At 38.5% G+C, this 23,154-nt stretch overlaps 1 protein-coding gene across 22 annotated transcripts in view; it reads left to right on the forward strand.

The window, feature by feature from the left end:
- The first annotated feature begins 1,536 nt into the window (after nt 1–1,536).
- ARPP21 (cAMP regulated phosphoprotein 21) overlaps nt 1,537–23,154 on the forward strand; it is a 146,384-nt gene continuing 124,766 nt past the window's right edge. For 8 of the 22 annotated variants that reach the window (XM_064506497.1, XM_064506498.1, XM_064506499.1 and 5 more), the window contains exon 1: nt 1,539–2,252. The gene's annotated coding sequence lies outside the window, so the exon portion shown is untranslated. Of the gene's footprint in view, nt 2,253–2,467; nt 2,707–3,789; nt 3,812–3,884; nt 4,246–9,523; nt 9,659–23,154 lie in introns of those variants that run through there. The other 14 variants (XM_064506487.1, XM_064506496.1, XM_064506503.1 and 11 more) reach the window with 7 other exon arrangements.

Raw genomic sequence — 23,154 nt, forward strand, 5'->3', positions numbered from 1 at the left:
GCTTTGTGCTACAAGTTGCACCTCATAGTGTGCGGATATGTTAAATAATGAAATTAAAACTAGATGGAGCCATACATAACTGTAATAGGAGTAAGCCACATCAGGAGGTGCGTTAGCACTATAGGCTTTTGGTGTGCTTGGCTGAATGCCTCTGATCACTTGAGGCGTGCACCAAGAGTCTGCTAATGCACACCCTGTTGTGGTTCATTGCTTGCTATATTCTTACAGTCTGATTCCATTCAGCAGTCTGTGTTAAGAGCAGGTGTTCACTTCTAAGGGGAAATATGGATTCCAGGGGCGTCAGGATAATACTTAATGAAGCAAGTATTTCCCCCACCCCCACCCCCCAAAAAAAAAAACCTTCTGTATATTTGTCTGCATTTGACTGGTACATTAGTTCCTCTACATTTGTAATTGTGGAAGACTGTATTTTGCAACAAGGACTTTTTCAAAGTACATAATGAAAAGAGTGCATTTCTAACTGTATATTTTAAATGAGAATGTCTGTCTGTGGGAGTTGGATTACTTGTATTGCTCTAGACAGAAACGATCACTATATTTCATATTACCTTGCTGCTTTATACTTATTGACTGTTTATTTTTCATCTGTAGGATTACTAATTGCAGATAGTACCAGACACTTCTGTCTCCTTTCAGGTTATTGTAGTACAGGGCATTGTACCAGATGCATGGTTATTCACAGGGCATGCATTTCCAGCAGCTGAATTGCTGGATCTGCTGTAAATGATCTATGGCAATTACATTTGGCACTGTACAGCTATAATTTTACTGCATATTAATAGCCACCTAGCAAAGAGGTAAATGCCCTTTTCTCAGCTGGGTGCGGAATGAATGCCTGAATGTATTCAGTTGGATAAAACAAGGCTTGGATTTCTAAATGGATAACAGGGGTTTTATATATTGGAAATGTGTTTGGTGGTGAAACGTCTGTTTGCCTTGATGGTATGCAGCGAGGCTCTTGGACAAATATCATCAAGTCAGATCCTAGATGGAGACATGCTGGGAAGGGGGAGGGGAGGGAGAAGGGGATCATGTGCCCCATTTTAAGTAGCTCATCTGCTACCACCCAAAATCTGCTGCAGTATTCCTTCCCCCCTCCCCTTTCAGCAGCACGGGTGATCAGTGCAGATGCTGTTAGATTTCACTAGCAAAAATAATAATTAAAAACACCCTCCCCACACTGTCACTAAAACTGTCCTGTGGAGTCAAGGGCACATCTTCTTCCTCCCTCTTTTTTGGGGGGTGAGGGGGTGGGGGGTGGAGGGAAGGGGTTAGTGGAGAGCTGGGGGGAGATGGAGAGTGGGTGGGAGCAAATACCAAGAAATTGGAGGTGATTAATGAGCCTTTTGCTTATTAGTGCTGTCCGGGTGCTTTGTCTCTGTTCCTGGCTGGGGAAGGGCAGACGGGGAGGGCTGGAGAGGGCACCGTGAACGGAGGACCCAACGTGCAGAGAAAACCCCCCACAAACACACACACACCTCGGCCGGGCAGCTCCGCGCCCCAGCTCGGCCGCGCAGCCAGCGAGCGGCCGGTGGGGCGGGGTGGGGCGGAGGGGAGCGCAATGGCGGCGGAGCCAACGGCTCCTGTGAGGCGGCCGTTGGCGCGGCCGAGTCAGCACGAGCCGGAGCGGCGGCGCTGAGTGCAGCGAGCGCGGAGCCGGCGAGGAGCGACACGAAACGCGCCACTGTCTCCGGTCCGAGGCGCACCACGCTGCGTGGGCGGGGAGAGAGAGAAAGGGAGAGGGAGAGACTCACAGACAGACAGTACAGCCGGGGAGCGCGGCAGATAAAGGACAGAGGACAGGCAGTGAGCGAGAGGAGCGAGAGAGAGAGGGGAGCCAGTGAGGTACGGAGAGAGACCCAGGGAGAGGACAGGCAGCGCCAGAGGCAGGGCAGGCAACGGCGGCTCGGCGGCGGACGAGGGAGACGCGAGCAGAGCGGGCGGCGGAGCGGGGCGAGGCGAGGCGAGACGAGCCAGCCCGAGGCGGGAGGCGGACGGCGGGTCAGGCGGCGCCCGGCCACCGCGCCCGGCCACCGCGCCGCGGCGGATCTCCTCCCGCGGAGGAGGCGGAGGCGGAGGAAGAGACCATGTCTTTCAGGAAGACAGGCACTGTACTGTAACAGCAGCATATCTGCAGCAAAATAAACAAACCAGCCAACCAAAAATACCAAACAAACAAAAAAATACCCAAACCACCAAGAAGCCGGGGGCAGATCCCGTTTTCAGGCAAGGTAAAAAAAAAAAAAAAAAAAAAAGCAAAAGCAAAAACAAAACAAAAACCAAAGCAGAATCTGTAGACATTTGTGTGGTGTGATGTTCTTTGTTGTTGCGATTTTTTTATTTTCCTTCCAGCATGTGTTTTCTGTCGTTTTGTTGGAGTCATTCGCGCCCATCCCCCTCACCCCCTCCCCGTGATCTTTTAATTTTTGAGGTCAGAGTGGCTTGAGTGTGTGCAGCAGAGGGACAGGGAAATAGGAGCTGTGCATGGAGCTGGGAGCTTGTTTTTATTACATTCGATGTGCAATTATTTATAGTAACTGCAGGATTCCGACTCTAAGATGTGGTATTTACCAGAGGAAAATAAGGATAACGTTCGTAGTCGGGGGGTGTGGGGGGGATGATATTGGTGCTGAAATTGGATCCTTGCGCTGAATTCCTGAGTCGCGTTGTAGATGCCAAACCCAGGTATGCAGTTAAAGACTGTTGTTGTTTCTTTACGTTGTCCACAGCGTGTCTGGGAGGAGTATGTCGGTATGTTGAGAAAGTTTTCTCTGCCACAGTTCTGGCTAAAGCCGAGGCGGAGGGCCGCCCGGGGCACCGCGCTGGTTGTTCAGCCCATCGCGCAGCGCACGAGGCTGAGCGGTAACTGACGCGTTCACCTAAAATGGGCGGCGGCGGGTCGGGGCTGAGGTGAGGCGCGCGCGGCGGCGGCTTGTGGCCGGGGATCGCGCGTGTCGGTGCCGCCGCGGTCGCCGCCGTTCCCAACGGTCAGAGCCGGTTTTCCAGGGGCCGGGGAAAGGCTTACCGCAGGGAAGCGCCACATAGGTGGTTGCGGAGGAGCGGCAGTCCTCCTAACAGTTATTTTAGCTAAAATGAATCAAAGTGTTAAAAAAAACACTTTCGCTGATTTGTGAAAACTAACGAGAAATACGCTTTAAAAATGCTCTTTACTTTGCTAGAAGAAAAGCAGCAGCCTGGGCTTGTTTGACTTGCATTATTCCGAAGTGTGGCAATTTGAGGGTAAAAAATTTACTCGATGCTTCGTTAGCGGTTCTTTTTTTTGTTTTTTGGGTTTTTTTTGCATGCAATGAAGGAGACTCACAGTCCACAAGTTCCACTCATACGGTTAGGCATCCTAGCAGTCTGTTGTTTTCATAAAAAATAGTTCATGTTACTCTGCTCAGTATAGTTTTGCCTCTTTGCATGTGCGTTTCAACAGTATTGTTTGTAGATACAAACAAGACGAGCTCATCCTGTGCACTCACTGTGCAGTCTTGTTTAATTTTTGTTATTTTTTCGCATTCGTTTGCTGTTTCATCTAGCGGGAATATGCTCAAATTTCAGGTGCATTTTTCTGTGCTAGGTGTGTCTCTGCACCCCTGCTCTGCCTCCTGTCTGCACGCTTCCAGGTGTGTGCAGTTGTGTTTAAATTCATCCCAGTGTTGCTGTTGTTGCTTGACACCCTGCAAATGTGCTGAGAAATGAAGGAAAGCCATTAAATAGTAAGGCAGTGTTTCGCTGATCACCTGTCCGACTTGTCTACCATTGCGCTTAGCTGGATGTATGCCTGGTTTGTGTTCTTCCTAACCTTCTCCAGATTGGCATATGTAAATTTTAGCCAAGTACAAAGAATTGAAACTGAGGGTTGTGGGGAGGAGGGAAAAATACTGTAAACTGACCTGCAACTTTTCAGTCGCATAACTTAACTGCACGTTGATTTTTGTTTTAGCAGTCTTCGTCACGGATCGAGGCAAGTTTGTGTGCACAATTAGGCTTGCAAATTACTAATCTTGCAGTGACTTTGCCTCTCAGTTCCCAGCTGAGCATGGGTACCTTGAGAGCTGTGGTATTAGCCCTGTCAGAGCATGCTCTGGTTGGGAGCTCGGGTGTGTTCTATTTTTAATACTATTTAATGAAGATGCTTCTCACTCTGCGATATACGAAGCATAATGGAAGAGCAGAGTGATGATTGGTTATGGATACTGGAAAAGGAAAAATGCAAAGGTAAAAGCGGAAATCCCTCAAATATTTGTATTAGATTAATGAATGAAATTTGAGTTGTGCAGAAGGCTGGTTGATTAGCTGGGTTTTAGTCAGACTATTTTGTGCTATGTAAAATGATTTCATTTAAAAGTTGTATGAAACAAACTGTAGATAGAAAATGATTGCTATTTTGTGCTGTTGATAAATCTGATTGTATTTAGATATATTTAAGAATATCTCGTTTTAATTATTTTTTAGCTTTGAAATGTCTGACAATGGAGTAGCATTAATTTAAGAAATATTTAATTTTTTTTTGCCTTGTGAATTTGCTGCTAACTGGTTTTAGCAGGAGTCTGAGTTTTATTCCTTGCAGTTAAAAGTTAATTCAGTTGACACCACAAATCATTATTGCATGTAATGTTTGCAGAATGCAAGCAGCTGTAAACCTCTGTGATATATTGTGCAAAAGAAAATACCTAGATTAACTACAGTGTATACCATTATGCAAGATGTGTGTAGATATGTTTGAAAAAATGTGTTTCTTCGGTTCCGTAAATCTGTAGCCAGAAATATATTGATTGGCTATTTACAGCAGTCCATGCACTCAGAATCATATAAAGAATCTTGCCTTGATTAAAGATGTCATATATATAGAACAACTGTATTTTCTCTCCACTGCCTACAGTATTACAGGATTGTGCTCTAAGAAATTTTTAAGTACTCATCCTGCAGACCCTTTTTCAGGCAGTGAGTTCTTCCTGTACCTGTATGTTAATCTTATTGACTGCCTTAGGGTTAAATGTGCAAGTGAGAGTTGGTCAGATGAGTGTTTACTGCATCGTATCCTTGGAGGAAAAAATACATAAGGATGATACAAGGAGCATAATGAGAGTTTTAACACAGGTGTAATGATAGATCAGAGAGATACCTAAGAACAGTGCAACCGTCACTTTGAAACTTTATCCTGCTAGAGTAAAACTGGGGGCAAATTATATCTTCCTTGATTGTGCTTCTTTCCCCGTGGGCATTACTCGGGTTATTTGCATGATTACAGCAAGCTGGACTTGGCCTAATAAATCAGTATTATTAGATAGAATTTCTGGGAGTACATAAAAGAAACAGAAGAAGTTTTGAAATCACTACTTTTTGGGCTTCCTCCCAGGCTATGATTTTAACAACCAACTTAAACTTACCATTAATAAGAAAGAAAAAAAAGTGCACTGATTCTAGGATGGCTTACGGTCTTTCTTTCCTCCCGTAGACATCACTTTCACTGCAGTCAAAGGGAGCTTTGAATTGGGAAGTGTGTACTGGGTTTGGTTCAATGGTTACATCAGTGCTAAAGAAAGACATGAGAACAAGTCTTCGGCACCTGTAAATTGGCGTTAGTTACATTGGTTTTAGGAACAGTATAGATTTACACCAACTGATTGTACGCCCCTCTGCTAGGAACATACGAGATCCATAACTTGCATGGAGTAGTACTATCAATTTGGATGACATAAATTCCAGAGCAGGAAAATGATTTTGGCAAGTTAGCAGATCCTTGTTTATGGGGACTACTCACAAATGAATGGCTTGACCCGGTGAGTGCTCCCAGCTCAATCTGTTTGTTCAGTTGTAAAGAGAATTTGTAACTTACATGATTATTTAAAAGGAATACTATTCATATGAAGGGATCTATTTTCAAAAACATTCTTAAAGATTAGCCAGTTGAGAAGTAATGTAACCGCAACACAATAAACTTGCAAAATCCGTTTGTCCCCTGCTCGTTCATTTATTAGACATGAAGTTCTGTATCAATATTCTCAGCAGGTAGTAAGTCAAGTGAATGGGTCCCTTCTAGAAGACTGAAACATGCATCAAACAATTAAGGAATATATGGCAAAGATTGTGTATGTTCCAGTGGAAAGCATTTGATTCTGAAGACTTTAAAGTACTGTATATGAATGTATTTGTATATGGTAACATGCATTTATAGGGCCCTTCCTGTTCTAAAGCATTTCACAAAGATTGATGACAAACTACAATTCAGGTAAGTAGGATTTTCCCCATTTTAAGGCTGGGTAAATTGAATTGCAGAGAAATTATGCAAACCATGTGAGGTCACACATCTAGTTCTTGACAGAGCCTGCAAATGAGAGCTATTAGAGCTATTCCCATTTCCAGTCTTATGCTTTTACCCCGGATGATAAGGCTCCCTGATTAATCACTGTTGTTGTTGTTGTTTTCCTAATTTTCTAACTTTCAGAAACATGTAGATATAAATAAAATCAGATTTTGTCTTTTATAGTTATTAAAAATGTTACATTTTTTACATAATGCCCTTCTAGGAAGGAAGCACCTTTAATACAATTGGAAGAAATGAATGATCGGTGGTCCTGGTTTCCTTTGGAAATAAATTTATTATGCCTGTAAAATCATGTAGACATGCATGTTACTGTTCATGGACAGGATATGTTTTGTTGGGCTCTTACTTGGGGACTTAAACTCCATCATATCAATAGCCACTATGATTTGTGCATGTATGCCATTTATTAGAAGAGTAAACAAGACAGAATATTATAAAACTACAATACTTCTTTATTAAGACTCATTTCTTGATAAATAACATCGGTAATCAGTTCTTGCCAAATATATGTTCTCATTTGTCAGTGGAAGTCCAAACCACTTAGTTACAGGATTTAACAGTTAAACTGCTCATCATTTCTTTGAATTTCTCAAATAACTCCAATTTCAGACTCTGCATTAGAGCATATGGTAGTTACGCAATAGGTAAACTTGCCAGTGCCTTGCGAATGACCGTATGTAAGAATACTACTCTATGTAGAGTCTTGCACGTTCTTCCTTAGCTTATCTTCATTTATAAGAATACATTAAGAATCTATACTAATACATAATGTTTGGCATATGCATTCCACAGTTATAAATTGCACTCATTTGAGGGGAAAAGTATTGGAGTTTTTAGTATTGCTTTTACAGAAAACAAAAGACTTTCATACTGTCATTCTAGTACGGTTGCCCTCGTCCACGTGTTGATAACATTGCCATCATGTACTGCCACTTCCATTGTCATTAATGCAGTTTGCAGGCTCTCTGGTAATCCATCATCAATGCTTTTTTTTTATGGTTCATCAGGAAAAGGAGTTGCTGAAAAGGTCTCCTTTCATTTAAATGTATCATTTTCTAATATATTTTAACCATGCTAGATCATTCCAGATGCCTAAATAAGTAATAAGCTAATATATGAGAATGTCATATCATGTTGCCCTTTTTTTTTTTTTTTTTCCCCCTACAACTAAATTCACTTTACTGAGAGGAAGAGGATTAAATATGGGGAGAAATACAGAGAAACCTGGAAAAAATGAAATACCCTCTATGAACTTCCTCCTGTAAAATGTGTTACTTTAAGTAATTGCTGCTGTAATAAACATGGTGAAAAATCTTAAGACAACCCAGTAGCATACTTTCTTTCCCTGCTAGTGCTGGAGAAGCTATGAAGTGTGAGAGAGTGATAATGTTATACAGTATGACTTAGCTGAAATGCAGAAGGCATAGGTAGGCAGTGACAGCTGGGAATTTGGAATTTATGATTTGGATATCTTATGACTCGTTTTGAAATGTGGGATTCTAGAGTATTTGCTAGTCACTGTCAATATGTGGCTGCAGTAACTGTGTAAGACTCTTCTCATGGCAAGCTTGTTCTCACAGCATATGTTGAACTATGTAAGGTGAGAAGTGGATTTTTATAAGTGAAACAAAATGTTGTCTAAAGAGAAACCAGAACATTTTTGTGCTTCTTTCTCCAAGTAAGATGTCTACTCTTGATCTTTTCAGGCCAGAAGTCACAGTTAACAAAACAAGTACAACAAGAGAGAGAAGTCCTATGAAAAGTATTCTTGTATTTTGAATGCTTTCTAGTATATTTCTCATTTAGTCTTGGACAATACTATGATTTATTTAGGAGCTGTTTATACAGCATCCATGCTAAAATTATAGAAGCCTAGTAACATCTTCCAGCTGACCAAGCTGTCCCTTCCTAAATCAGATCTTTTAAAGCTTTTAGATAAAAAGAAGCCTTAAATGGTCAGTAGGGAAGTGTCCAAAAATAATCAACAATAAAAAACCAGCACCCATTTCCTCCAGCTAAATACTCGGGTTTTTTTAATCTCTCAGTCTTTTTGCTTTCTGTTTGCAGTCTACGTTAAAACATAAAAATCAGATATACTAGTTCAACTGATTTCGGAATTCTGTTTCATCCCAATTTTAATAATCACATAGCAGTGATTTTTATTGGTTCATAAAGTCAGCTGAGCCAGGTTTATAGTCTAAGGATTGAAATCCATGATCAAAAACATTCTTGAATATCTAATAATTTTGTTATTAATTAATCTTGGTATTGCAGTATTAGTATTTTTATTTTATTGGCCTCATGAATTGAACTCTCGATGTGTATCCAACACAGAAAGCATTTCATAAATTTTCATTATGTCCCTAAACATGAGGGTCAGATTGTGATGCTTTGCAGGGAGTACAAGCGACTTGATTTTGGTGATTTGAAGAGCTTTTCGTGGTGTAGTGCTTTATTTATCATGAAGAAAGTTACTGCAATTTGTTCCTGAATAAAGAGGGATAGCAAGGCTTTTCTGTTAAATGAAGCTAATGCAGATAAATAATGAAGTAATTAGAAGCATGTTATAAATACAGTTAAATTGTTGTGTAGCTAAATGTTCCACTTCAGATGTTATCTAAGCACTTTTAATCATCGATTTCATTGAATTCAATGGAAAGTTTTACCGGGGAACAGACATCGATGTTGGTGCCGTCACATGAAATAGATACAGCACAGTGCACCGCTCTGTAGTACCTCCTTTGTGTTCTTCAGCTGTCTGTGCCATTGAACTTCATTAGAAATGATTTGCCTTCAGTTGTACAAAAGTAAATATTAAATTGTTGTGGCTCAAACTAAACTTTAAGGTTTTTTCCATCGTCAAGTGAATATTCCATTTCTAAATCTATTGCCATAGGCATAACATTTAGAATCATTTGAACTAGCTTGCTTAATGTATTATAAAGTATTTGTCATGGAGTCAGAAATGTTTATGATGTCATAAAAGCTTTAGGAGAAACGCATCAAATAAATTGGTCCACTGTAAGGGCTGACTACAGATTTTAATGCAAGCTCGGGAAATGTCTGATAGCTTTATAATTTGTGTACTTTATAAGCCATGAAATCTAAAGTAAGGTCTGACTTTCATGCTTTTGGGTTTTGTTCATTTTAGAAAAATTCAGAGCTGTCTCCTACCAGAAAAGAAAATTGCGAAAATAGATCTCGAAAGAAAGCGTAATGAGTAACTTCAGGCATCTTAAAGTGCCTTATTTCAAAACACCTACTACCAGGAGGGAAATAATAACAAAACCATTTCTGATTCAGGTATGATTTTGGGGCAAGCTTTAATTCATAGAAAAGAAGTTTAACTAAATTGGAAAATGCACTATATTTACCAGCTTTATATATCTCAATATTGTTTTCCACTAGAATATAGCAATCTGTTCTTCATACAGGCAGCAAAATGGAGTACTCTCTAGTAACAATAATTGTGGCAAACAGCCTAAGAATCCTGTTAGATACTAAAAAGACAATAAGTTAGTACTGATGGATAATATAACTTTTATTTTTATAATCTGCCTACTGATAAAAATGTCGGCATTTGAAGAAAGTCTTTGGATGACCTGTTACCTGAAGGGACCCTCTCAAAATCAGAGGCTGAGGTAAGGGAGTGGTGGAGTAAAGGACAGACAGGATTAACGGCAGTAGGACTGTCTGAAGGAAGAAAGCAGGTTATGGAGGATCAGAAGCAAAGGAAAGGAGGGCTTTCAGGAGACATTCCCTGAAGATTGAGTAGGTGAAGTTTCGGATTGCTTGGAGAGAAGATGTGTAGAGGTATAGCATCTTTTCAGTATGATTTTTTTTTCCTGATAAAAATCTTATGCATGCAAGGTTTTATTATTATTATTATTATTATTATCATCATCATCTTTGCATAGCAGATCAGGGCAAAATGAGTACAACACTTAAATCCCCCTAGATCGCCTAAAAATTGGGATTACAGGAATTGTAGATGATGTATGTCTCTTGAATTTCACTGATGCTGAATTGCTCCTTTCTGCCACCTGGCAGAGGAGAAAGGAAAAAGCACAAAACTGTTACCAAGGAGGAGGCTGAGGGCAGCTATGTGGTGGCATGCACCAGGCAGCTATTTCTTGGCCTGGCTTAATGTCAATTCATGAGGATGATGGGTGAGTCCTGGCAGTGCTGGGCAGGCATGCAAGATCAGGGGCTCTAGTGAATGCAGCCAGGTCCTCTATGAAAATAAATCAGTTTATTTCCTTAATAGCAATTGTCTCAGCATGCCAGGAGCCTCCTAAATTATTCAGATATTTACTGAAATAGCATAATGTGCCCTGTGACTGCATAAATTCACACCTTTTTGTAAAGGGCTTTACAATAATGGCAGAGGGAATGGTAGAAAAGAACAGATTGTGGGACATAAATGGTGATGCAGCATTTTGGCTGCATGTAATTATGCTGCCAGTAACCATATAGCCATAGTATTTGGGCTGTGGTTTCTGCAGGCACCTTGTCCACTCATTCCTTTATCGTGATCGTTTCCGCAATGCGGGAGGAAGATGCGGCAAGCACATACCTCTTTCAACGCCCACATATTTCTTTGATGTTTTTGCCACTCCTGAGGCTTTTTTTTCAGGAAGGAGAATAGAGAACATAATTTGTACTCACTAAGGCTAATTACAATTTTTCCTCTACAGATCATTTCTTAGAGAGCTGTATGTTCAAAACATTGCTGCTAACTCTTTTCTATATTGCAGTTATGTTCAGTGTCCAGGAGATGAATGTCAAAATGTAGATTCTTTTGGCACTAATTTCTGTTTGTGTTTATTTAATAACATATGCTTGTGTCACATCATTATTAATGTTGTCAGGCACTTTAAATCCATATATAATAAAATGGCATCAGTATAAGAGTGCATCAGAAAAGAAGACTGTAAAATAGTGGTACTTTAACAAAACATTTTACTGATTAAATAGCACAATTTCAAAATGTTGAAAAATGGAATCAGTTGTAATTGCGTCAGTACTTTGAGAACAGCTGTAGTAATGCCCGATTCTTTGACTTGTCTGAAAAATCACAACAGACTGAGCAACTCAGATTGTACTATGCATTCAGAGTAAATTTCCTGGCATGGGAATGTGCTTGCTAGATCTGCAATGACTCAAGATCTTAGCAAAGAAAAAGCACAAGTAACCTAAGTACTTCTGATGCATAGTTAAATGTTCCAGTGGAATGTGTCATTTATTACTGATGCTGAGTAGTTGGAATGAGGCTGACATATGATGGTATGACATACAAGTGGTCTTCAGAATATCAGCTGCATATACAAGCAGTTTTAATATATATTTACTGCCGGACAGATGATTTTAGTATGAGGAATTCTAGGATTCCATTTTTGACCTCTAATGGTTTATATCAGAGCCAGTAACTTGAGGTCCTGTTGCTCTTAAGTATCATAAAATTGGAAAATCGTAGATAATTGCAGGTAGCCTTAAAGCCTCAGTGGAGAAAACAAAGAATTTGGAGGCTTGGAGAGGAACTACTGTTACCTTCTTCTAGGAACAGCAGTGTGTCATGAGCACAGTGTAGTTACATAATTTATCCTTCATCCTTAGCCGCATGATAGAAACGTGATTTTCCTTAACAACAGTCCGCAGCCCTGACTTAAAGATTACTGAAAGAGCAGGAAGTTAAATATTAGAGGAATTTGCTGCAGTCTTAATATAAATTCTTTCCTTGTTTTATTTCTTTATGTACATACATCAACCTGCCTCCAGCATCTCTGTGTCAGCCTTATTCCTGGCACCTTCCACGTATATAACAATTGTCTCTGTTCTGCTCCTTATATTGTCTAACCATTCTTTATACCAGGCCTTTGCTTTTGTAAATTGTGCCCCTTCCATGAGGTTTCCTTTGTTAAACTGATCCTACTGACTTGGGTTTTATTTTTCTTTTCTCATTTGCTTACATTGCTTAGCTTTAGTATCTTGCCTCTATCTACATCAATTACCTGGCTATATTTGAATGGCTGAATATCACATAGTGTCATTACAGTAATATTTTCTGGAATTTATTGTAGTGTGCTTTTTAAAATAATTTAACTCTGTAAACATTTGGACAATCAGTTTATATTAAAACATGTTATGTAAAACATATCATCATTATTCAAAATATGCTAGTTCCCAGATCTCCCAGTCTTTGTTTTGGTATCTCTTAAGAAGAGACACGAAACTAGGTACATTTTTCTGACTGCATCTTCATGGAATCTAGAGGACCTTGTGATTTTGAACCTCTCTGCGTGTAGCTCAGATCGATGTACCTAGGTCCCTTTGGGGCCTACATTCAGATTCAGTAACTCTGTAGAGTTGTGTCTTTGTGAGGCTCCTTGGAAGGTTTTTGTGTCCTGAAGTCTTCATGCATTTGCAAAGGTTATGCAATTAGCATAGAACCTAATCTGTTAAATTGGATGCAGTTTATTACGTTATTTGATTGCACAATGAAAAGAAAATGAATGGAGTTCTTGTGTGGAGATTTGTGTTTCAAATCTGTACATATGTTGAATAAGCTTGGAATCTGTACTAAAAACTGAAGGTTATATATTCTTCTCGTAACTTTAATTTCAATGATTGTGTAGCCATAGATTATGTTTGGAAGTTGAAAAGACTGTAAAGATAGTTATGGATAAGGTCCTCTATACTTGAGGACCTATAGTAAAGACATAATCCATTTTTGTGAACTGGATTTACAGAAGATCCCTTTAAAGACAGGGAAGCGAAATGGTAGATACTTGGCTGCAATTTCACATGTGAGCGGAAGATTGACATGTGTACGTTTGAAGGAGCATTGTTTGGTACTGCCATTTGAAAATTGAGATTTGCTTTTCCTGGAAATCCAACCTTTTTTCTACATTTTGTTGCTCATTTTTTTACATTTTTCATTTGTCATTGCTAAGACACAGCAGGAGAAGACCCTGTGTTCAGCTGGTAACTACCAATGTAATTCAGTTATTTGTTTGTCAGTAATCTAATTACCAATTAGACTGCCAATCTAGTTCACTAATTGCCCACTGTACTTTATAAGTTTATTATGAAAATAACATTCTGGAGTATTCCAAAACACAAAAAAGAAATGATGGCAACTCTCTGAACAGATGATATGAATTATGAACTGATTTTCTTTTATAGGGTAATCTTCAGATTGGTGAACAGTCAGTTCAGTTAACTCTGAAGCAGCACTGAGTTGAAGAAATCTGTTACCAGTTAAAACCAAATTCTGTGTTGCATGGAGTAATTCTATGTTTTAGTGAGATGTCACATTAGCAAGTCATTTATTCCACAAAGAATGGTGCAATACTCTCTCCTCAGTGTACTGATAATTGCTACTGATAATTGAACTCAAGAGTTCAGTTATTGGCTAAGCAGATGATTTGTGATTTTAAAAGCATATGTGTAAATGACTGTAGTTACATGGAAGACCTGCAAAATAGTGAAATGGACTTGTTTTTTTTCACATAGCCTACATATAAGCTGTTTGAAGGGAAACTTTTATTGAATTAATTCTCTTGTCTTAATCCTTGCAAGTAAAGGCATGAAAATGTTAGTTCATATAACCTTATTGTTCTTCTTAAGACAAATATGCAACTGAATTCTATTTCTGTAGCAAGAAGCTGGTATGGCTATGATATCCTTCCAAAATGTTCATTGAAATATTTTGTGGTCTCTTAAGTTTTAAGATGCAGTTTTATGTTTCTGAGAAAAACTAAGGTTGAGGTGTTTCCCACATGACTGTATTACCAGTCTACAGCTGAATTGCCTTTCCAATCCAGTGGTTTGGAGTGTATTAATAAAGGAGAACTAAGTTGTGTTTGAAAGAGACAGGCAAAACACTTTTTTTTTTTCATCTTTCTCCAGAATTCAGAAATTTGCACAATTGAATCTCTTGTTACATGATAAGAGAAGCTGCTATAAAAGTAGCTTTGCCTTTTGTACTTCAGCCCAGCAAAATGAGTGTAGGTGCAAAACGTAGTCTGCAGTCCCCACTCTTCTGCACACTGGTGTTGGCTAAATGAAAAGCAATTAATTGCTGAAGATTTTGCTGGCATTCCAGCAAAGACACAATGCAAAGCAACTTAACGTGAAGAGGATGATGCTGGGCTAATACTATTGCTGTGAGTAAGAGCGTGTGGCTCTCTAACGATGCTTTCTCTACTGATTCCTAGCCTGTAAGGTGGGGGGGAAAGGCTGGGTAGTGGGTAATGGGCCAGTGGAGACCGGTTCCTCTGTGCTCTGCGTGAGCCATAGAAAGTGAGTCTGATAGTCAGAAGATGGCTGTTTACTTAAGTAACAAAAGGAGACTTTTTAGCCCTTTCATAGCCCTTTTATGAACTGGCTGTGTAGCCCTCCAGGAAAGAGGATATATTTCCTGAGTCAGTAGAAGACAAACAGTGACATTGCCTTTTAAAGAGTATTTTGTGGTATAGTCAGAATAAAACATCATGAAAAATTTTCATTTTCAGTAAGGGGGCAGATCTTCAGTACTTCCAAATACCTTCGATAATTTGAATAATTTGGGGAGATTCTTTCCAGTGAAAGCCTCTTTAAAATGCATTTATCTTTAAAAAGGGCTTTTCTAACAGTGGGAATAGCTACAAATTCAAATACTACAAATAGCGTTGGTTGGTGAGCTATAGACTGTACTAATATCTTCATGAAAAAGGACTTTCCCCCAAAAAGCATTTCCCAAAAATCAGAGACGGATAAACAGGCATGTTGTGAGCAATAAGAAACAGTGTAAGAGAGGGGTGGTCTACCATGAGATAGTAACTCGTGGAAAGAAATCCTGGCAATAAAAATCCCTATTGTTCCCATATTAATTTTTTAATTCCAAACATTGTCCTGCACTGAAATTCCCTTCCTCACATTCAAATTTAAGAAGTATGGATGTTCCCTGTGTAGGAAAATAGGCAGCCAGCCATCTCTCATCAGCGTGAAGCTTTTGAACAGAGATTCTTTCTGGGAGTGAATAGAGGAAGAAAACAAAACAAAACAAATTGTTCTTAAGCAACAACGAACTTCCAGCATCGTTTGCACCCCACAGCGAAAAGTAAGCTGAGCAACCACTAACTGTGTCAGTCAGTATGTTTATAAAATATGTAAGCATTTGTACTACTTGGTAGATGGCGACGATAAAAACCATGATATACATGAATATTTCCTGTAAAGTTTTGAAAAGCACTAGGAGTGAATTCTAACTTGGGCAATGAAAGTAGACTTGAACTGAAATTGAACTGATCATCCTTACTGATTGCCTTGTTCAGCATACATTGATACTCTACAGCATGGCTTTAATAGGGTGTACAGTTGCTGTACTCCAGCCCCCTTGAAATGCCGCAGAGAAAGTCTTCCTGTGTAATTGAGATATGAAGAGAAAGTTTGAAAGATGTGTAGGCAGTGCTATGTAGTAGGTAGAAATACAAATAGCAAATACAGATAATAGAATACTGCTAGGTAATAGCAGAAATACAAAGAATAGCAGTCCACTTTCAGTACTGCATTTATCATAAATGATTATACTATTGTCACAACATTTAGATGCTGGTATGGCTACCTATTTTTTTTCCCTTACTTGTTGCTAGTGTTACGATGCAGGTTTGCATGCTGCTTGTTTCTCAGTTCATTTATGTTTCTCCGGAAATAGATCTGAGTCATTATTATAAACTATTTCTAAGTGCTATTTCAGTCTAATTAGATTTGAAATGAAGTGGATTTTCTAGACAGAATTTTGCATGAATAAATGCATATCTCTTGTTTGTTCAATTTCTTACTTACTATCTTGTTCTAGTAGTTCCTAAGACAGTTTGATACAGAGGCTACAGTTAATTGTAATGTGCTTCAAGAGGTCACACAAGAAACATGTAAGGTTTTTTTCTGGTAATTATTATTATTTTTATTACTATTGCTAAAAATGCTGGACTTCAGGTTTCTTTTTACATGCCCTATGTCTCCATGTATAGGCATAAAAATATTTTAGGAATTCATTTACAGTTTCATCAGTGACTGCATTTCAGTCATACACATGTTCACATTCTGCCACAAGACTGTGCGTGTAAAGGGGCATTGGAGAATGAAGGACATTGGAGAATTGTGTTGTAGCTAGAGAAGGAGATTGGGGTTATACTTCTAGCTCCTATTTTGACTAACTTCATTACTAGTTTAACCTCTGTATTCCTTACTTTCATTATCTGTAAGGAAATACAATTTTTTTGTGTTTATATTCCCAGAATGTTTTTTCACCTTAATTAGAGTCTGTAACATTTCCAAATGTTTTGTAATAAAGAGGCACTACAGGAGTATAAACTTCACCACTGTTAATATTAGCAGATACAATCGAGTCATGGTACCTTCACAAATTAGTCAGCTCAGTCACGGTTACTGTTTGAGTGGAGTCCATTAATCCACAGCAAATATGAAGTGAAAATACTCATTTTACAGTTGCTGCTGTTATTCCCTGCTGTTGGTGTCAGATATTATTGCCTTTATTTAGTTATTCTTCTTTTCAGACAAAGCATGCAATAATATATTTTTGGTAGTTTTAACAGATGATAATTTTGGAGAACTTGAACAGGTATAAGATTAACAGAACTTGAAAATTGAAGTCTTCATTTGTTAAACAAGTCACAGCTGTCAAAATCTAAGAATCTTAGCATCTGAGGCAAAGCTTGAAAGAATTGGTAAGAGGTTTCTTTAGTTGGTTTATTTTATATTTTGAGTCTTTAAATCTGTGCTTATATATTCCAGGTATTTATGGTTAGGCCTTGTCAGGATAATAGTTCAAATGATTTTTTTTTAAGTGAAGACGTATACATATAAAAAGAACACACCCACAAATGCAATTTTAAAATGTTGCACACAACTTTCACTTAAGTAAGTAAGTTTTTATTTTGCAGGACAAGGGGAATAGATCAAATAATTTGAGGGGAGGCTTTGACAAGATTGCAAAGCACACACCACCTGCTTTGTTATTGGCATACGAATCTCCCTCTTGTAGTGCCTTTATCTTCACTTTGTATAGAGAGTTTACCCAAGTCATCTCCCTTTGACAAAAAGCAACTATTTATAACTACCTATGCTAAGTTTCATTTAATGTCTCAAAAATACTAGTTTTCCTGACAAAGCTGTATTTCTAAAAGATTTTTCATTTAAAATGAATCCTTTACTCTTATTATTGGAGTGTAAATATTTTTCCAGTCATCTTTATAGTGTATGTCGTGAGAATATATTATATGGTAATGATTATGTAGTTCTCCATATGAATTTAATAGCCTTTTACCTCTCTGTTCAGACTCTCAGTTTCTACATTTGAGACTTGTATTTTGAGTTAGAATCTATTATTTCTTACTTGACAGAGTTTTTCTAGTGGTTGAGGAGACTTCAAGCATTTTAACATTGTCTGGTTTGCTGGAGTCAGCATGTGTGTGAAAGCCCCGCTTTTACCTTTAAAGCATTCACTGACATCACTGGCATCACAGTTTCACACTTGATGTGTCCTAGATGTTGCTTAAATCAGTGGCCTTCGAATAAAAAAAAAAAATTGCTCTGTTCTCATTAAAGCACTAAATAGGCCTTGGGTAGCTGTTCCATACCATGAACACTAGGCTCTTTACAGTCTTTCTAAGTGCTGCTGTAGGTTCAGGGTTAGCTCCTCACCGAGTTGTTGTTTTGACTGCTATGCAGCATGTATCTTCCTTTCTTTGTGCCAGAGTTTGCATCCTGTTTCCCTATTTATCCAAGGGAGTAAGTACCAGCCATAGATGTGCGGCTGGGAGAAGTGTTTTAATTGCTTTTTCCCATCTTGTTCTGCTTTATTAACATAAAAGAATGGTTTAATTTAAAACAGGAGTTCGCCTTTCTCTTTTTCCAGCAGCCCTGGAGCATTGTGCCGCTCCTGGTCTCTGAGTTTTCTCTCGCTATTGGAAATTTTACAGTTTTCCACTTGCTGCAGTTAGCTCCAGCTGTTCTTTCTCCTTTTGTTGTTAGCAACGTTCTGTTTCTCTGACCTTGAATTCCTTTGGATTTTCTGATATTTCTGATATTATGAGATTACCTGTTTTCCGCACCTCTCTGAGCTAGAGAACACCACTAAGCCTATTCTGGGTTTAGCCAGAAAGATCAGCTGGGTCTTTCTTTCTGTGAGGGAGAGCTTCCCTCTTACAGGGATACCTTTCTTGAGTTCTGTGATAGTATGTGTTGCTGAAAATGTGTAAAGCGTTTTAAATTTTGCATAAACAGATGGCAAAAAGTCCAGGCCAGATTCAGTAATAAAATAACCCCAGGGCAGCAGTAAAACATTGATGTATTTAGCATTAGTTTGCTTTTCAGAGGGTAAGATTTCCTGATTAAACCTTTTATATCAGCCAGTAAAGCCAAAAGACAATGTTTTCCTAATATGGTGAAGTATAGATTGAGTTACAGACTTTTGCGTTGGTTTTCTGATTGCCTGATGAGAATGCGTATCCATTATATGAACAAGTAAAAAGTACACTTTTGTTCAGTAACTTTTTACATAGCGTAAGCCAGCAGCCTAAATTGCCTTTCATGTGTGTCATTACTTAGTCTGTATGTATATTTCTTGAGGACTTAATGTACCAGAAAACTTTGATCTGATCTAGTAAAACAGTTGTGAATATGCTTTAGTGTTGAATATGTGAATAGTGTCAGTGGTTACAGGATGTCACTACCCATCTGCCTCCAGTAGGATGTTATTCAGCTGATGTTAGCTTCCACATAACTGTGTGAAAATGGGCATGTCTGCAGTCGTTGTTCAGCAAGAGTATTGTCTTGTTTTGCTACGTATGTACGCCCAGCTTTTACATATATATACACACATATATACACTGCTCAGCTGTAATTCACTGCAACTGAATGTTTACATTCACTGTGGCCGTGAGCAGTGAAATAGATGGAAAGAAGGAATAAAAATGATTCAGTTAAATTTAACTAAGAAAACTAATGGCATCTCTGGTTCTTAAAAATCATATGCACAAGCCAATTAAAATACATGTATAATATGGTGGCTGCCAAAAAAAGTTTCAGTATTGTAATATCACCTTTCATTAGGAAAAGAAAAGTATTGTTTAGGTTCTTTTGTTTGCTTGTTTTCTAAGGATGGTCAGTCAAAGGCTCCAAAGTATCACATAAATCTTCAGTGATTTCATCGAACTTGAATACTAAGAAATGTCTACAGACATGCATTTCAGGAAAAAAAGAGGTCTGTAAAGTTAATTGTACATCTTTGAGATCAGACTTCTTCAAGGAGAGATGTTTTCCAAGAGACAGTGCATAGACTGAAAGCAAGTTTATTCCTTTAGGAAATTCTATGGGAGCCGAAGGAACAAAACGTAGTAGTAATTGTAAGGCTTTTTACCATCTCCACATCTGGTGCCGATAATCCATAATATAGGAGCAAACCCAGGAACCGTTAAAAAAAGCTCCAACCTGAGATTTTCTCTTGGGAGGTGATTTTGAGTTTGGAACATGCTCATAGAAGTGTTTGCCGGAGGAACTAAAGACCACTGAAAGAAGTTTTATGTTGTGTCTCTTGAAACAAATAAATTTAATGTACTTAAATTATCCGTTCAGACCTCAGGCTCTATATTTCTAAATTACTATGTAATTCTTTCTTCTTTCTTCTGAACTCCTGGAGATTTTTAACTAGGTGTATGAAGTTCTGTCTTGCACAATACTGGTTCACATACTTGGATTGACATAAATATTTAGCCCATTAAGTCAACAAGCCTCTTTCACAAGAGATTATAAAAATTAAAGGGGTAGATGTAAAAGAAAACTATGGTGATGTTTTTACTTTCAGAGAATTTGTTGAAAAAGTCATTTAAATGCCTTGCCATATTTTTGTTAGGAATATCCATGTTTTTGTCAAGTTGCTGATGCAAACTGTTTCATGTTTGGACATAAATTCAAAGGAATTTTCTTTGATAGAAGAAAGCAGAGTATTTTCTGTATAGAAGGTAAGCTGATCTTGAGGCTGCTAATTGGATGTATAAGAACAGTGGAATTAAAGCCAGAAGCCACCTATTATTATGGCATGGGAAGGTTAGAACAGTAATGTTGCCAATCACAACTTCAATTCAGTTGCGATACTGCTAATTCTGTTGTGGCGAGGAGTCAATGCAGTCTGATATTTGAATAAATTGCTACAGTATACAAAATGTTCACATATTGAGAAAATTACTACCGCTGAAATTGAAACCCATGTTGCATTTGAACCCTCTGTAACCTAAATAAAATTGCTCTACAGAAGTTAAAGATTTGAGAGATCTTTCTTACAGTACAGAGGATAATAGTGAGGAGGATAGCATCTGATGATGAAGGGAAAGCAAGGAATATCCTCTAGAGGAGGTCTTTCAGAGCAATAGTATGTGTACTGTCAGTGATACACAAGCCATCTCAAAATGCTATGTGAATGATGTTTGGACAGCCAAGTGTTTTGTCCTTCTCCTATGAGAAGCTTTTTATTTGCTACAGTGCCAGTGGTGGTACCCACCAGAAATTTGGGAACTCTTGCTCTGCCTCTTCTAATTAGCTCTGCTCAGTCTAAGTTCTTATCCTTCAGTAGTTTGTATTGAGAAGTCATTTGAGAAGAAGAATAGGCCTATTTAACTCTTCCCTTTTTGGTCCCACACACTGAAAAAGGGGTCCTTTCCACTGGACAGGCTTAAATCTGAGGTAGAAGGAGGGGCAGAGATCCATGTTCTGGCCAGTAGAGCCAAAAAGAGCATGGGAGGCAGATGCATTTGTAGCATCATTTTTTTTCCATGAAGGTAAGTCACATTCTTCGTAACACTGAGTAGGAAAGCATATTCCAACAAATTTCTTCAAGTTGGTAGCTTGTATTGTGATAATGTTGGACCTGAACTAATTAACTGGTTTGTGAAAAGTTAGAGGAGTAAGAACACCTTAGAAACTTTTATTTTACTTTGCTTTTGTGGGGTTTCATTTTTCTTTCCTTTTGTTTTTGGCCCTCTGGTGCAAGGGATATATGTGAAAATCTAACAGCTAGAAATGTAGTCATTCCAAAATGATGATTTAAGAGTTGTTTTATACAGTATACTCGCTTCCAATTGTTATTGTCAGTAGTCTTAGTTCTGTTTATCTTAACAAGACAGGAGTATTTTTAGGTGGCTGTGTAAGTTGTAAGCTAACATGTCCTGTTAAAGCATGTGCAGTGTCCTGAAATGTCAGGTGCTTCATTTGTTAGGATGTCTTAATACTTAAAATGCTGGAATTGCAAATGTGAAAAATGACTATAAGCCACAAGGATTATGTTCATGGCATGCTTTAGATGTAGCCGAAGCCGAATCATGAGATAGACAAGATTTGGTAGAAGATGATGCTTTGGAGTGTAGATACCATCCGTTTGATGAACTTGCCACACTTAAATATAGTCAAGAATCAGGCAGTAGCTGGTGAGATTAATATAGATGTAATGTAGACTGTTTCAGGATTCTTGTGTAGACAGGAAATCTTCAGGCTTTCCCCTCCTGATGAGTTTGAAAACTTCTAATCATGGCACACTGGTCTCACTAGCTTCAAATGATGTGAATCAGCATTGCATGTGATTGACTGTGAAAGAAGTGTCAGGGTTCTCTTTCACTGTCAGTTCTAAAATACCAGCAAAAAGGAAAGAGGTGCCTTCGTTCTGCCATGGCCATGCTTCCTCTGTTTTTATAAAATTGGTGACAAACTACTTGCAGTGAAAGTAATTTAGTTCTCTACATGTTTCTGGGCATGTAGGTAAATGTTTTGGGACATCTTGGTTTTCTGAAAGGAGGAATTTTGTTGGTCAAAGCAAGTATGTTTTAGAAAGAATTTGGTTTTGTAGGCTACTGTGACTTACATCTTCCGGTGCCTGCTGAGCAGGTGTCATTCAGTTGACACTCCAGTGTCCTTCCTACTTGTTTCCTTTTGAGTCATCAAGCAACTAGTATGGATGCTGGAGGCTGATTAGTCTGTCTCAGATAGAACTGTCTGGCAGCATTTTTCTACTCCATCAGTGCCTTGGTATTTTGATTTTGCAAGTTAGATAAATGTTTCCCAGAATGAAGATTTCCAAGAAAGGAGAAAGACCCTTTGTTGAACCTGACAGTTGAAATTTGGGCAGTTCTATCAGATGATATCTTTTAGGAGACCATTAATTTTTCAAATTCTAACCTTTGGTTGAATAACAAAAAATGTAACATTATGCATTATGCAACATGCCAGCAGTTATGTTTGGCAGCTTTTGCACCTGTCTTTGGGCATAGTCATATACAGGTGTGAAAAGCCTCAGAACTTCTATCCTTAGATCTCCAGTTAGATTATAGGCAGACTAAAACTTCTCCAGATTAAAGATAGTAATGATGAGGATAAGGATTAGAAAAAGACTGAAGAGAGGAAATGAAAAGGAGCAGTAAGCTCCCTTTCTCTTCCTTGTTCTTCAAAGATACTTTTTAGAGATAATCAGATCTTTTTTAGGCTTTTGTAGCTTTGAATTTTGAAGTTCCAGAAGGCAATAAAGACTTTGGGTTTTTGCAGGAGAAAACTGTCAAGGGAAGACTCTCCCAGTGGCTAGAATTTCCCACCCTTTAATAACCTATGTATGTGTCAATAGGGAAGAAACAGAGGTAAAACACTGCAAAATTAAATATAAAGGCAAAGTGCCTTGAGCCAAGAGACTGCTCTTTTTTTTTTTGGAGAATGTTCTCCAAGGCTAAAAATCATAATTACTATTGAGAATTGTTGTA

Source organism: Dromaius novaehollandiae, chromosome 2, assembly GCF_036370855.1.
Source record: "Dromaius novaehollandiae isolate bDroNov1 chromosome 2, bDroNov1.hap1, whole genome shotgun sequence".
Lineage (NCBI taxonomy): Eukaryota > Metazoa > Chordata > Aves > Casuariiformes > Dromaiidae > Dromaius > Dromaius novaehollandiae.